The sequence below is a fragment of the Falco punctatus genome (genome assembly GCF_963210335.1).
Source record: "Falco punctatus genome assembly, chromosome: 8".
In the NCBI taxonomy this organism is placed as follows: domain Eukaryota; kingdom Metazoa; phylum Chordata; class Aves; order Falconiformes; family Falconidae; genus Falco; species Falco punctatus.
In genome coordinates, this window is record NC_137588.1 from 8,362,333 (window position 1) to 8,374,862 (window position 12,530).

At 47.5% G+C, this 12,530-nt stretch overlaps 1 long non-coding RNA gene across 20 annotated transcripts in view; it reads left to right on the plus strand.

The window, feature by feature from the left end:
* Window positions 1-12,530, plus strand: part of LOC308068744 — a 111,875-nt gene that overhangs the window by 35,814 nt on the left and 63,531 nt on the right. The gene's annotated exons all lie outside the window — the stretch shown is intronic.

Sequence of the window (12,530 nt, forward strand, 5' to 3'; positions counted from 1 at the left end):
AAATCTCTGCATTTACTGGCTGGTGGTTTTGGTAGCAGCTGGCTGTCTTTTGCTATCCTGGCTCCTTCTTGCCATCCTAGCTCCCAGGGTTTGAGTTTAGGAAGGCAGGTGGAGGCAATCTTACCATCTAAAAAAAGAAGTGAGGTTTCCCTTTTTTATCATCTTTGCTCTAGTCCTGCACGTTTACTCTTTACATTGTGCTGGCTTCAGTGCTTGTTGGGCCCTGATTTAAGTCAGTAACCTGGCAAAAAAAGGGATCCAACAAAAACAAACACTGAATTATTTCTTTTTTTTTTTTTTTTTTCCCTTCTGATGGGTTTGTGACTTAAAACACCTCTGAGTGTCTGGATGAGAAGCCCATTCTGGAGCCTGCTGCATTGTTGGCAAATGTCTTGCTGGCTTCAAGAGGGCCAGGACCCAGGGCAGGACCTGCTGTGCGTGTCCTTTGGCTGCCCCGAATTTACGGTGGGTGGCACTGAGCAAAATGATGCTTGAGCAGAGTCCTAGTGCGTTTGCTGTGTAGGAGCTTCAGTGTGGTGAACCCTTCTGGGTTCATGGCAGTCCCTGCTCCTTTCCCTTGCTCTGTTCCCTCCCTCACATTGCACCCGCTCTTCTCTTCCTGGTTTTTGTGGATTAGGGGGTGAGAGGTCTGACTGCCTTGGATGCCTGTTTAGCCCTAGGGCATTTGCCATGTGCAGACAAGAGATTTATGTTAACAGCATCTGTGTGGTGCTCAGCTTCACACAAAAGCTGGGCTTTTCTGCAACATCCTTTGCCTCAACTGGGAGAGAAATGTCTTCAGCTTCACCTTGAGCTGGTCTGGAAAGAGATTTCTGTTGACTTATTTATTTTTAACTAACATGTATCTGAGTGGTGCTCTTTGTTTTGTACCATGGAAAAATATCCCTTAATCTTGCACCTATTTCTCAAAATGTGGGCATGTCTCCAGTGGCTGGGTATCTCAATGGTCTGCAGCTCCTGACCCCCACCAAGGGCTTTTCTCAAGCACAAGGAATTTAGTCAAGTTTTTCCAGCTCTTTTCCCCTTTCTGCTGTTACTGCAGCATGGTCAGAGGGATTGAATGAGGGGGGTTAATTAAACTGGGAAAGGTTGCCTTGCAAGGCTTGAGGTCTCCACTGGGCAGCTGGACTTGGAGGCAAGGAAAGGGGTGTGGATGGGTGCAGCTCATGTCTGCAGGGAAAGGATTTTGTGTGTGGGTGTGTAAACTGGTGGCATGTGGAGCAGAGTGAAGAAAGGACTCTGATCCTTATGTGGATGACTGTGTAGAGGGCCCCCTCCTCTCAATAAAGAAAGAGGAGGAAAATCTGCAACAAATAGGTTTTATTTTCTTGAGGGCCTTTCCTGGATGGAGTACTTCATAGGACGGGTTGGGTTGGAAAGGATCTAGTTCCTATTGCCCTGCCACGGGCAGGGCCACCTTCCACCAGCCCAGGCTGCTCACAGCCCCATCCAGCCTGGCCTTGAACGCTGCCAGGGATGGGGCAGCCACAGCTTCCCTGGGCAGCCTGGGCCAGACCCTCACAGAAAAGAATTCCTTCCTAATATCTATATCTAGACCTACCCTCTGTCAGTTTAAAGCCATTGCCCCTTGCCCTATCCCCACACGTCCTTGTAAAAAGCCCCCTCCAGCTTCCTTGCGGCCCCTTCAGGCCCTGGCAGGCTGCCGTAAGGTCTCCCCGGAGCCGTCTCATCCCCAGGCTGAACAACCCCAGCTCCCAGCCCGCCCTCACAGGAGAGCGGCTCCAGCCCTCTGATCATCACTTCAGATTCACCTTCCTCCTGATGGCTGTGAAAAGTGAAGTCAACAGTCTCCCAAGGCTTGGCCATTCAAGTCTTCCCAAAGAAAAACTTTGCTTTTTCAGGACTACTTTCCCCGTTAAACAAAAGGGATGTTGTCCAGGGAAGGATTTTGATTTTATGCTTTATAAGTCAGAAAACTTATTCTGCAGAAGCTTTCTAGCTGTCTTTCACAGCAAGTTTGCTCTTGCCACCTCACTAGGGGTGCTTGGCAGTGCACCAAGCACAGCTCACTGCAGCGAGCTATACCCCTGATCCTTCACATTAGTCTAGCTAGCTTGTGAGAGCAAACTGACTGCAAAATAATCCTCAGACTGTAGCATCCACCCTGTCCCTGGTGCATATATCTGATGCCAAGGACTCATGGCACATCCCAGCGTATTGTGGGATAATTTGTCTGCCCTTTCTGGGCCTTTGTGAAGAGCTATCCAAAGGCACGGAAGAAGAACCAGCCTTGTAGACAAAACGACTATAACAGCATCTGTCATGTTTGTTCAGCTCATCTTCAGGTCTGTGCTCTTAATAGACCACCCAATATGACTTCATTGTGATGGTTACTTTAGTCCAAAGGAAGAGGGGCGTTGGGCCAGAATCAAGAGTCAGCTGCAAAGAATGAGTATCCTAAGTAGAGGTAGTGTTTTGTGGGTGTTTTTTTTTTTTTTTTTATCCCCACATTTTTGCCCCATCATATGCCTCTAGGCAGCCTGAAAAGAAAGCCCAAACTTCCCTCAAACGGATAACAGAAGAAAGGAGATCCTGCTTTGTTTTATTCCTAGGAAAATGGCACACATTTTTCATTCTGCAGAAGCCCAGTATAAGTTAAGCTGCCAGACATTTATGATGGGAACTTGCAAAGCATGTATGATTCATGGTTTGGAATGCCACTTAGCCCCGGCAGGGATTTCTGAGCATGGCTTGATGCGAAGGAAGGGTGTGCTTCTATGTGGCTTGGCACCACCTCCAGAGCAAGAGAAGATGTATGGTATCAATCTTTTCCTGCCATCATGAGAATCTGATCTCCCAAACGAAGTGGTTAGGCTTGAAGTCAAGCTGTGATAGCTCTCCCCTTCTTTGGGTGCAGCACGTACTTGCCTTTGCTAATGTAAGCTCTGTTTCTGGTGGTAGCCCTCTCCCTGGGGCTGATGGCCATCCACTTAACCTGTCATGCAGCACTGGATGCTGAGATGTTTTCTGAACATATTGAGCTTTATTAAGCTTGATGATCTCCAACTCCCTCCGTAGGAGTATTAAAAAAACAGATTAAAAGAGTGAGGTGTCTCCACCTATATTCAGATACAGTCAGGAAATGGTGAGGATGGGGGGAGAGAGATCCAGTGTTGGTGATGAAGCTTACCTTTGGCCAGTTTTGGCCGAGGGGTGTCCCCAACCCTTTAAATCAACATGGCAAAGGAGCAGCACCCTGCCAGACCTTTGCAGCCCTGGCAGACAGAAGCTGCAGGGGATGAGCACAGTTAGCTCTCCTCATCCATCCAAAATCAAGTGAGCACCCTACCAAAGCTCAGCCTTTCTGTGTGGTGCCTGTTTGTACTCGTGAGCCCTTTAGCTTTGCTGGAAGGTCATGGGTGACAGATGTTAGAGATCTTGTCTTGGAGGGAGAAAGGGGGAAACTGTACTCTAAACAAAATCCTCCCTTGTGTCCTGCAGTTTCCTAAAACTGCTCGTTTGTGAACTACAGATATTTATCTATCCCCTCCTGTGTGTCTGAGTGTACATCTATAAATATGAGTGTGTGTAAACATATGTATGTATAGAATGCTTTATTCCGTTACCAGTACATTCATGTTATTTCAACAATAACAGCAGTGCTGGGGCCAGAAAATGCATCATTATCAGAGCTCAGCCTCACAAGTATCATAAATTTCTTGATGTCAAAACATTAGTGACTTCTCTAGTGTCTTGTAAGGACACTTGATGCTAACCATCCTTCTTACATCATCCATATGCTTGCCAGCTATCAAATCATTTTACTTTGATTTCGTGCTTTTTAGCCCACGAACAGAAACCACATGCCTACGTCCATTAGAATCACAGGGTGATGTTGCAGGTACTGAAGGCTGGGCCAGCAGGCGGGTGGGAGAAGGTAGACCCAGCCTAGCAGTCTGTCTCCAGTGACTCTTGGGACTAGCCTGTGGTCCTGTGGGGCAGCAAACATGGGATGGGGCACAGAAAGGCAGGAGAAGAGTCAAGGGAAGGAAGCTTGGAATATGGATGAGCAACAACGAGCTGGAGAGAAACCAGAAAAACCTTTGTAGACCTGTGGGCTTATGGTTTGTGACACTCTGGCCCTCCTCTTTTAGCAAAGAAAATTTGAGGGTTGGCTCAGGGATGTCAAAGCAGATGTCAAATCAAGGTGTTGCCAAGGGCATTTTTCATGTCTGAGCAGCCTCCCTTCTGCTGGGGAAGATGAGAGTATTTTTCCCTGACTTTCCCTCTGGATCTGAGGTTTGTTCTTGTGGATATTGAGGCCAGTTTGTTTATTGCAAGTAATCTAAATATTGTGTTGTATGTGTATTCAAATCTATATGCAAAGTGACAATTGCTTGCCTAGTCTATTTTTTTTCCTGCAGACAATTTGCTTGCTCACTTCAGTGTAAATCAGGAGTACGTTCTCGAACATAGATAAATTCTGGTCTCGTATAACCCCAGTGGGGGAAGAACTGGGCTCTGTGTTTATAAACAGCGAAAGAAAATATATATCTCTGCGTACAGCGTTTACATTCCACATGGGCTTTCTTGCCAGAGTGTCCAATAAAAGAAAAGATGCATTTCTTTCCAATGTTGGAAACATCTGGCTGGGTGGCACCATCACTGAGTCCCCTGCATGGAATCCAAAGGAAATCAAGCATGATGCAGCAGCCCCATTAATGTGGGTGCTTGCTAGGGACTAACAAGCTCTGTGATTAAGTAAAAATCAATCAAAAGCAGGAAAACTGGGCCCTGGGGCTCTCAGGAGAAGGCTTGGTGGTGGAGGAACTTTATTAATTAATTCAGAAGGTGTTGAGAGACCTTTTTTGTCATGGTTGCCTATACACAGTTGTCACCCTATGCAACTCTTAGCTCACTTGGAATAATTTTTGGCAGGTTCCTAATAGTCTGAGATTCAAAGAAATTACTTTAATCATTAAATATTACCACTGTCTGCTTTCCCATCCCAACATTTTACTGTTCCTTCAGAAGGTGTCAAGGCTGCTGCTTAGCAGTGGTCAGAAACTGACTGGAGATGGGGAAAGGGAGCTATTATGTATGAGAATAACAAAACAAACAAAAACCATAATTGGTGCATGCATTAGCTTCTGCATCTTAGGCTAAAGGTTCTGCAAGATCTTGCTGTGTTTCTGATGTGACAAGTCGTTGTTTTGTTGTTTTTTTTAATGTAGCATAAAGGTGGTGTCCACATTCCACTGTAAAATTAGCCAAGTAACCTCTGATTAGATTTGAAGGGCGAAAGGCAGCCAAAAAATCCAATTCTGTGCATAAAGTACCAAGTCCTCTGTAGTCCAGTGTTGAAATGCTCTTTCCAGCAAAAACAGGTATAAGGCCATATAACAGACTTTCCTGAATTATTTTGAGAAAGGGTTGGAAAGGGTTGGAAAATGGACATAATATTTAAGCCCCACAAGGAATTTTAAACAGTTGATGATCGGCCGTCTAGAGTACAAACCTCTTGGTGCTCACCCCGAATCATTCCTCTGGCAGGATCATTAAAGCCACAAACATCAGAACAACTGACTCTTTTGAATACTTTCTCTAAACAGGCTGGAATCCACTGTCCTTGATTTTGAGATACCTGAGGAACAGAAGCATTGTTAACAGATTTCTAAATATTCAAAGCTAGCAAGCGTATTGGGTCTTTCACTCAGCTTTTTAGGCAATGGGTGAGAGAACCTCTCTGGGTCCTACAGCACTCTCTCTCCATCAGCACAGTGACAGGTTAATTCACTTGTACCTAACAAGTCTCAAGTCTGTTATTCCTTTCTTTACATTTCCGCAAAATAAAAATAACTGAAGGGGGTGGGTGTACATGTCAGTATTCATCTTTCACCTCTGGGGAATCTTGTTCTCCGTACTCCATCATTTGGCTCGTGCCTCTTCTTGGTTCTTCATTCTACGATGATGTGTGGCAAGTTGGGGTGGCTAGTGATGGACCCATCCCTGGAGGTGCTCAGTGGAAGTCTGTTTGACAAACAAATTAGGTGATTGTTCCTCCTTCTCTAATATCCTTGGTTTGGTTTGGTTTTAACAACAAACGGACAGGAGGCAAAGATGATGCTTCGGCTGGTACACCCTTCCTGCCACCAGCTCCCCCTATAATATCTTTGATAAACGAGCCTCAGGGCCGGCTGCCTACTGTTTTGCCGGGATTGCTGACCTGACCATGCTCTCCCTTTTAGGAATGAGGACAAAAGCAAGATTTAGGGGAAGTCACCAGTCTTGTAATTCTTCCCACGTTTTCCCCATAGCTGTTAAACGTACGTGGGGCATGCTGTCGGTCATGAACCCTACAGGCCAGTCCTTGGCTGCAAAGCTCCCTAAAGGAGGAGTTTTCCCACTGCTAATCTTTTTGGCAAGGAGCATAGCCTCACTTAATGCAATTGTTATTTTTATCCATCACTGAATGCTCTGCAGCTCAAGCTGGGTGGTCTTTAAAATGTTATGCACAATTAGCGTGGGCCGAGTCAGGGAGTGGAGAGGTATTCTCAGGGGGAAACGTGTGAGTGTGGGACCAGCCAAATTCCTCTGACGCTGCTGGGACGGTGGTGATGGCTGACAGTGAACTGAAGCTGCTCCTCACATGGTTCAGCAGAGGTGAACTGGAAGGGGCTGTCTTGTTCAGAGGTCTGCATCTACCCGCTGCTCACGTCTTTGAGGAAGAGCTATGTGGATCTCAGTCCTGGCACGACTGCATCAGGGCAGCATGTCTCATTGGACCGATCTTGTCAGAAATGGGGCTGATGGATTTGTCCCCAAAAAGCCCATCCAAGGAGTGCTGACTAAACCCATCTGTCATGGGCGGAGCTGACCAGAGAGAACTTCTGAACCTGTGGGGAACCAAGGGAAGGCTGAAAGGACTGACTGAAGTCAGGGCACGGTCTCTGATGCAAATAACACCATGTCTGGCTGAGAGCCCACCACAGCTCATGCTTCGCTGCTGGGCAAAGCCAAAGGGAGATCTTCTGGTCCTCAAGGGTGGCTCTTTTGCCTGCAGTGGGGTTGTATGTGGCCGGAAGAACAGTGATCCCATAGTCTGGTGACCAGTGGGAAGGGCCAGCAGCAATGGCATTGCTGGAAGGAGTTTGGGAGCCTTCTCTAGCAGAAAACCTAAAGCTGTCATCCATGGGACACACTTTGAGGACTTCCACTTCCCCAGGCATTTCTTCAAAAGATAATTGAGAGGGAGATGGGGTGGAAATTATCTTCAGCAAGGGATTGCTTTTTTCCCAGCTTTTTTCCCCTGCTAGTGAAGGTATTTTACAAACAACTGATTAAGTTTTGCATCATCCCGTGGCAGCTGTAAATGGTAATAGATTATTGCTTTATTTCCCTCTTCATTAATTCAGTCTGGAAACCTCAGCTAGCCATCAGCAAATCGGGAGGTGCAGACAGTTAATGAAACATGTAATTGAAAAAGAAGGGAAAAATAAAATCTCCATATGCATGAAAAGTTACGGAAATCCCCATACACTGAGAAATAGATTTGTGGCAGGTAGGAAAAATCACTCTGTTTGTTTGGTGGTGCCTTGTGGATGGGTGCATTTGCTGCCACCGACCTGGCCCAAGAGCCGTAGGTAGCACTAACTTGTCTGCTGGTGGTGTGGTCTTGGGAGTGTTGCCTTGCCTGAGGTGGGACAGCCCACCCCACTGATGTGCTGGGGTTCAGCTTGATTGAGTTGCGCATCCCATTTTAGGATGAAGGCCTAATTGGATGTGACATAGGAATTTAAGCTGGGCTGATTAGATCTTGCCTGGTCTTGGACTCAGTCCTTCATTTCTTTTGCATGGTCTTCTTTTGGGAAGCTCCCTTACTCTTTAAGGAAAACAAGGGAACATCTGGCACGCACCCAGGGCACTGTCTTCACCATGCTGTGGGCTACCGTGCATTGCAAAAGAGGGCTGGCCACCTCTGCCCTTCCTCAGGGATGGTGAGGGCTTGTGCATGTGTCCCATCTCTGGATGCTCTCTCTGCCCAGCAGATGCTGCTAGGACATTCAACAGCTGCCAGCATTTTGGAACAGAGGGTCTGAAGGTTGGATGTTTGCCCATCGTTGGGTGGAGACCACCAGCTCATTTGCTCTGGAGCAATGAGCTGCAAGAGGCTTACAGCCATCCCAGTTTCCAGGAGACAGTATTTATCTTTGGAGGGATCCGATTTGCTCTTTCCTCCCCTTCTTCTGTCTGCAATCTCTGCCTTTTCGGTTTAAATTGTCATACTGCAGGAAAGCCCAAAGGCTGCAGCATAAGCAGGCGTGCAAATATCTGGATCACTGCAGGGTGAGAGGCTTAGAGGGATGAGGTGACCCCAGGAGAAGCATGGCAATTCAGCTCTTTTTGATTAATTTTTTTTTTTTTTTTTTTTAGTTTTTCATGCAGAAAAGTATTCTAAATAACACTTTCTCCTTATTTTTCTTCTGCCTCCCATATAATTTTCCATCTCCTCACCAGGGAAAGGGGAAGGGGGGTTTGTGAGAAAAGCAAAATAATTTTGCTTTTGGTTTCATTTCATTCTTTAAAAACTGGTTTGTTTTCTTAGTAGAAAACCAGAGAAAATTAGCATGGAAGAGGAAAATATTCTTCTCCCTCAGCTACAGGGATGCTGCATGGCAAAATACTTTTCTCAGAGCAGCCACCGGAGACTGGAGGGTTGCCAAATCCATCCTTTTTGTGAAAATGAAGTCCCTAAACATCCCCATGTGCCAGGAGCTGCCAGGACTGCCCAGAGGCTGCCAAGTGCGTTGGTGCTGTGCTGTTGACCTTCCAGAGGTGACATTTCAATTCCAGCTGTAGGGCTGTGATGAGTGCCGTTAACATGTCCTAAGGACACCCAAAATGGGGGAAACTGGGATCCTTGGTATCTGTGTCTGAGGGCTTGAGGGAGATGGTCATTTCCTTGTCAACCTTTAACTCTAAACCTGAAAATGCTGATCCTGGAGGCAAGTTTTAACTTTTTCACCTCTTCCTCCCATGGCAGAAATGTCCAGCTTTACACTCTAAGTAGAACTGGTTATTCCCAGATGCTGCACTGGGCGGTGGTGCCTGGCTACTGTTGCAGGATGTATTTGACTGCATTAAGTGCTGGAGAGAAATCCTGAGGGTATCTGAATGACATCCTATAAACTGACAGGAGCATTGTCACCTTGGGGAGCTCTGCTGTGCCCAAGCCAGAGGGTAATGTGATTGGAGTGGGGCTGGCAAAGGCAGGCAGAAATGATGAGGAGCTTGGAAAGTCTTCCACAGGTAGAGGAGGAGGTTAAAAAGATTAGGGCTGTTCAATTTACTGAGGAGCAGAGTAAGAGGTGCCTTGATGGTGTTTATGAAATAGAGATCAGTGCAGAAAAGGTCAAGAAATCACTGTTATCTGCCAGCTTGTATGTTTTATGGGATACCTCATGCTGCTTGAAGGGAGGGGTGGAATATTAAATAATACTTATATTAACACATAACATTAAATCAAGTGTTTAAAGTAAAAAAAAAAAAAAAAAAAAAGCAATGTTTTACAAGTATATGTCAGTGCTCTAGCTGTTCTTGAGTGATGATGTTTAGGTGATGGTTGCCAGACTTTGGTAGGAGCACTTCTCTGGTCCACAAGAGGCTGCAGGATAGCCTCCTGCCTGCTCCGTGAGGCAGCTGGAATTATTTCTGGTGGATATGGGAAGTCAGCCTCTACTTGGCAAGAGTTTTAGGATTTAAGCCTGTCCAAAGGCTGATCCTTGAAAAGATGGTTTAGATGTTTTTTTTTTTATGCCAACCTGGTAGTGTCGGGACAGGGTGAATGACATATTGAAAAAATGGGGCTCGGGAGTGAGCACCAAGGGTGGCTGGGCACTGAGGGGCTGCTCCCAGGGGACCTGTCCTGGCTGGGGGTTGCCCAAGGGCTCTGGCAGATGAGCCCCCAGGTCAAAGGCAGCAGGTGTCTGCTGCTGTAAAACTGTCATCGTCTTCTGGCCATCGGGAGCTGAAGCAGTGGTTTGCTCTGTAGGCTAAGTAGCATGATTTGCTGTGTGATGCTGATGTTTCAAAGAGACAAATGAGGTTAGGACAAGCTGTGTCACCAGATCAGAAGCAAAAAAGTGTGGTTTCACTCACACTTACAAGCTGCACTTATTTACCCCACTGAAGAGCTAGCCACAAGTATTTGCTGCTTTGGGATGTTTCATGAAAGTGTTTCTGTTGCTGCAGAGTGGTGACTGGGATGTTGCAGATGGTGTAGGGGCTGCTGGCATTGTGAGGATCCTGCAGCTCTGGGGTGGAGCTCAGACCTCTGCGGACTCCTCTTGGAGGGGATGGATGGAGGCTTCTTGGAGAGGGAAGATGGAAGGAGAGGGGCTTCTTGGGCTGGGCTCCTTTGCTTCAGATGTGGGAGCCAGCGTGTGGCGCGTTGCTTTGCTAATGATGCTGCTTTGACCTCTTCCATTTCCCTGCTGACACCGGCGACCCTCTGCCGTTCTCCTGGCTTTGTCTTGATCTTCAGTAATAACAAAAGAAAACAAACTGATGCTTCGCGTTCACCCCGGTCCAAAGATGCTTGTTAGATTGGGGATGAGGGACAGATTTTCTCCAGCCTGTCTCAAATGCCCACGTGCCAAAACTTGTGAAGACTTTGCTGGGTGTTGCTCTAAGATTCGTATCTAATGAGTGCTCCCTGGGGAGGGTTGTTTAAAGTGAATAACCAGGAGCTTCTTGAAAGAGGTTGTTCAGGCAATGAGTTGGAGCAGCAGGGCTAGGAGAGGAGCACGGGGAAGAGGGATGAGATGGAGGTGGTGGGAACTGCTTGGGAAGGGCAAGCCACCGTGCCATGCCATCCCGTGTCTCTTCCATGCAGCCACCATGCCATCACTGCCTGTCACAGCACCGTGCTGGCATCACTGCGTTTTCCCCCTCTGGGAAATCACCATCTCAGCTGAACCGGGTGTTTTACAGATTACCGAGGCTTAGTGCGAAGCTGTGTAAAACCAGGATGGGATCAGAGGGCTGGGGCTGCTCTCTGAAAGGGTGGAGGTTGCCATGCTTGGGGGCCTGAAGACCCCAGGGAGGGTCTGGCTGGTACGGCCCTTGAGCTGTAGAGGGAAACTTTACCCCACAAGGTGGGACTTCACATTGCTCCCCTCTGCCTTGCTGTTTCGAGGGGTCACTCTCCATTCAGTCATTCTCATGCCAGGGCAAATATTAAAAAAAGGGATAGATAAGATTTAGTGGCTTCTCTGCAGCCCCTGACATTGAAATCTCTCCCTCTTGCTCCTTCCTTCCACAGTATGGCTGGCATCTGCTGGCCTGGCAAGAAGGGATTTCCTTGTGGTCACTGTGCTGCTGTCATTCTCCCAAATACAAGTGACAACAAGGCATCCCGCTGGAGCCCCAAATGTGCAGGAACTTTTTTGTAGAGGAGCCAGCTGTGGAGAGCACCTCAGCCACGAGCCAGCCTACTCCGGGTAGCTGCACCCCCCATCAACCCTGGCCATCCTGCACAGCATGGGCCTTAATACCGTGATAAACACGGAACTGAGTTTTTGTTTTATAGAGGAACACTAAAGGACCATTACCAATGCCACAGCGTTGGTTAAGCTGTGAGATGGGGGATCTTCTCCCACAGGACTGGGATGCTCAGACCACATTCCTCTCCTTAGAAAGGACAAGGCAGCAGCAGTGTCAAAGGTTTTGGGTGTATATATTCAACATAGGACAGCTGCAAAAGCTTAAGCCAGGGAAGTTGATCAGAAAGTTGGAGAGGTACTCTCTCCTGTTCTGCTGGGCCAGCCAGGAGCTGGCAGAGCTGGCTGTGCCCCAGCAGCTCGCAGTGAGAGTGGTACCTTGCTTTTAAAGGGAGTCATGGTATGTGACAGAGAATTTCGTGCCCTATGCATGGAAAAGTGATCATGTCGCCAGGAATTTCAGGTAATTTAATGTTTTTTCACCAGTGTTGTGCCCAGCCTCCGTAAGAGAGGTTTCCATTTTGGGGGGTAAAAGCATCCTCTTTGCCAGCTGCGCATCAGGAGTTAAGTCCTGTGATGTGACGGTGCATGTACAGCCCTGGATGTAAACAGGGCTATGGTATTCAAACCATTAGTGCTGGGAGGGAAGGGTCGGAAGGCAAACATCATAGTTTTTTGTTATTGAATTGAACAGAATTATATTGAGCTCTGATCCCCTGCTGAATACGAGGGGGTGCTGTGTGTGCGCCTCGCTGTGTTGCCAGCTCCGGCAGGTCCCCTCATCTGCAGCCAGCCTCGCGTGTGCCCCCCTTGACTGCGTGTTGTCAGACGAGACTGATCTGATTATCTCTGTAAGGAAGACTTATTCCAGTGCCAGCTCAGTGCTGACGGCTTGCCCTCATTTCACTTTCTGCAGGGCACTTCTCCTGCCTCTCTGTGATTTCAGCCCCAAAACCTGGGGCCAGGCTTGCCTCTGCCGCAAGAATTTGGGTGGCATGGGCCTGTGGGGGCAATGGCTTGCAAATCATTGCAGCTGGGTGATGGAGA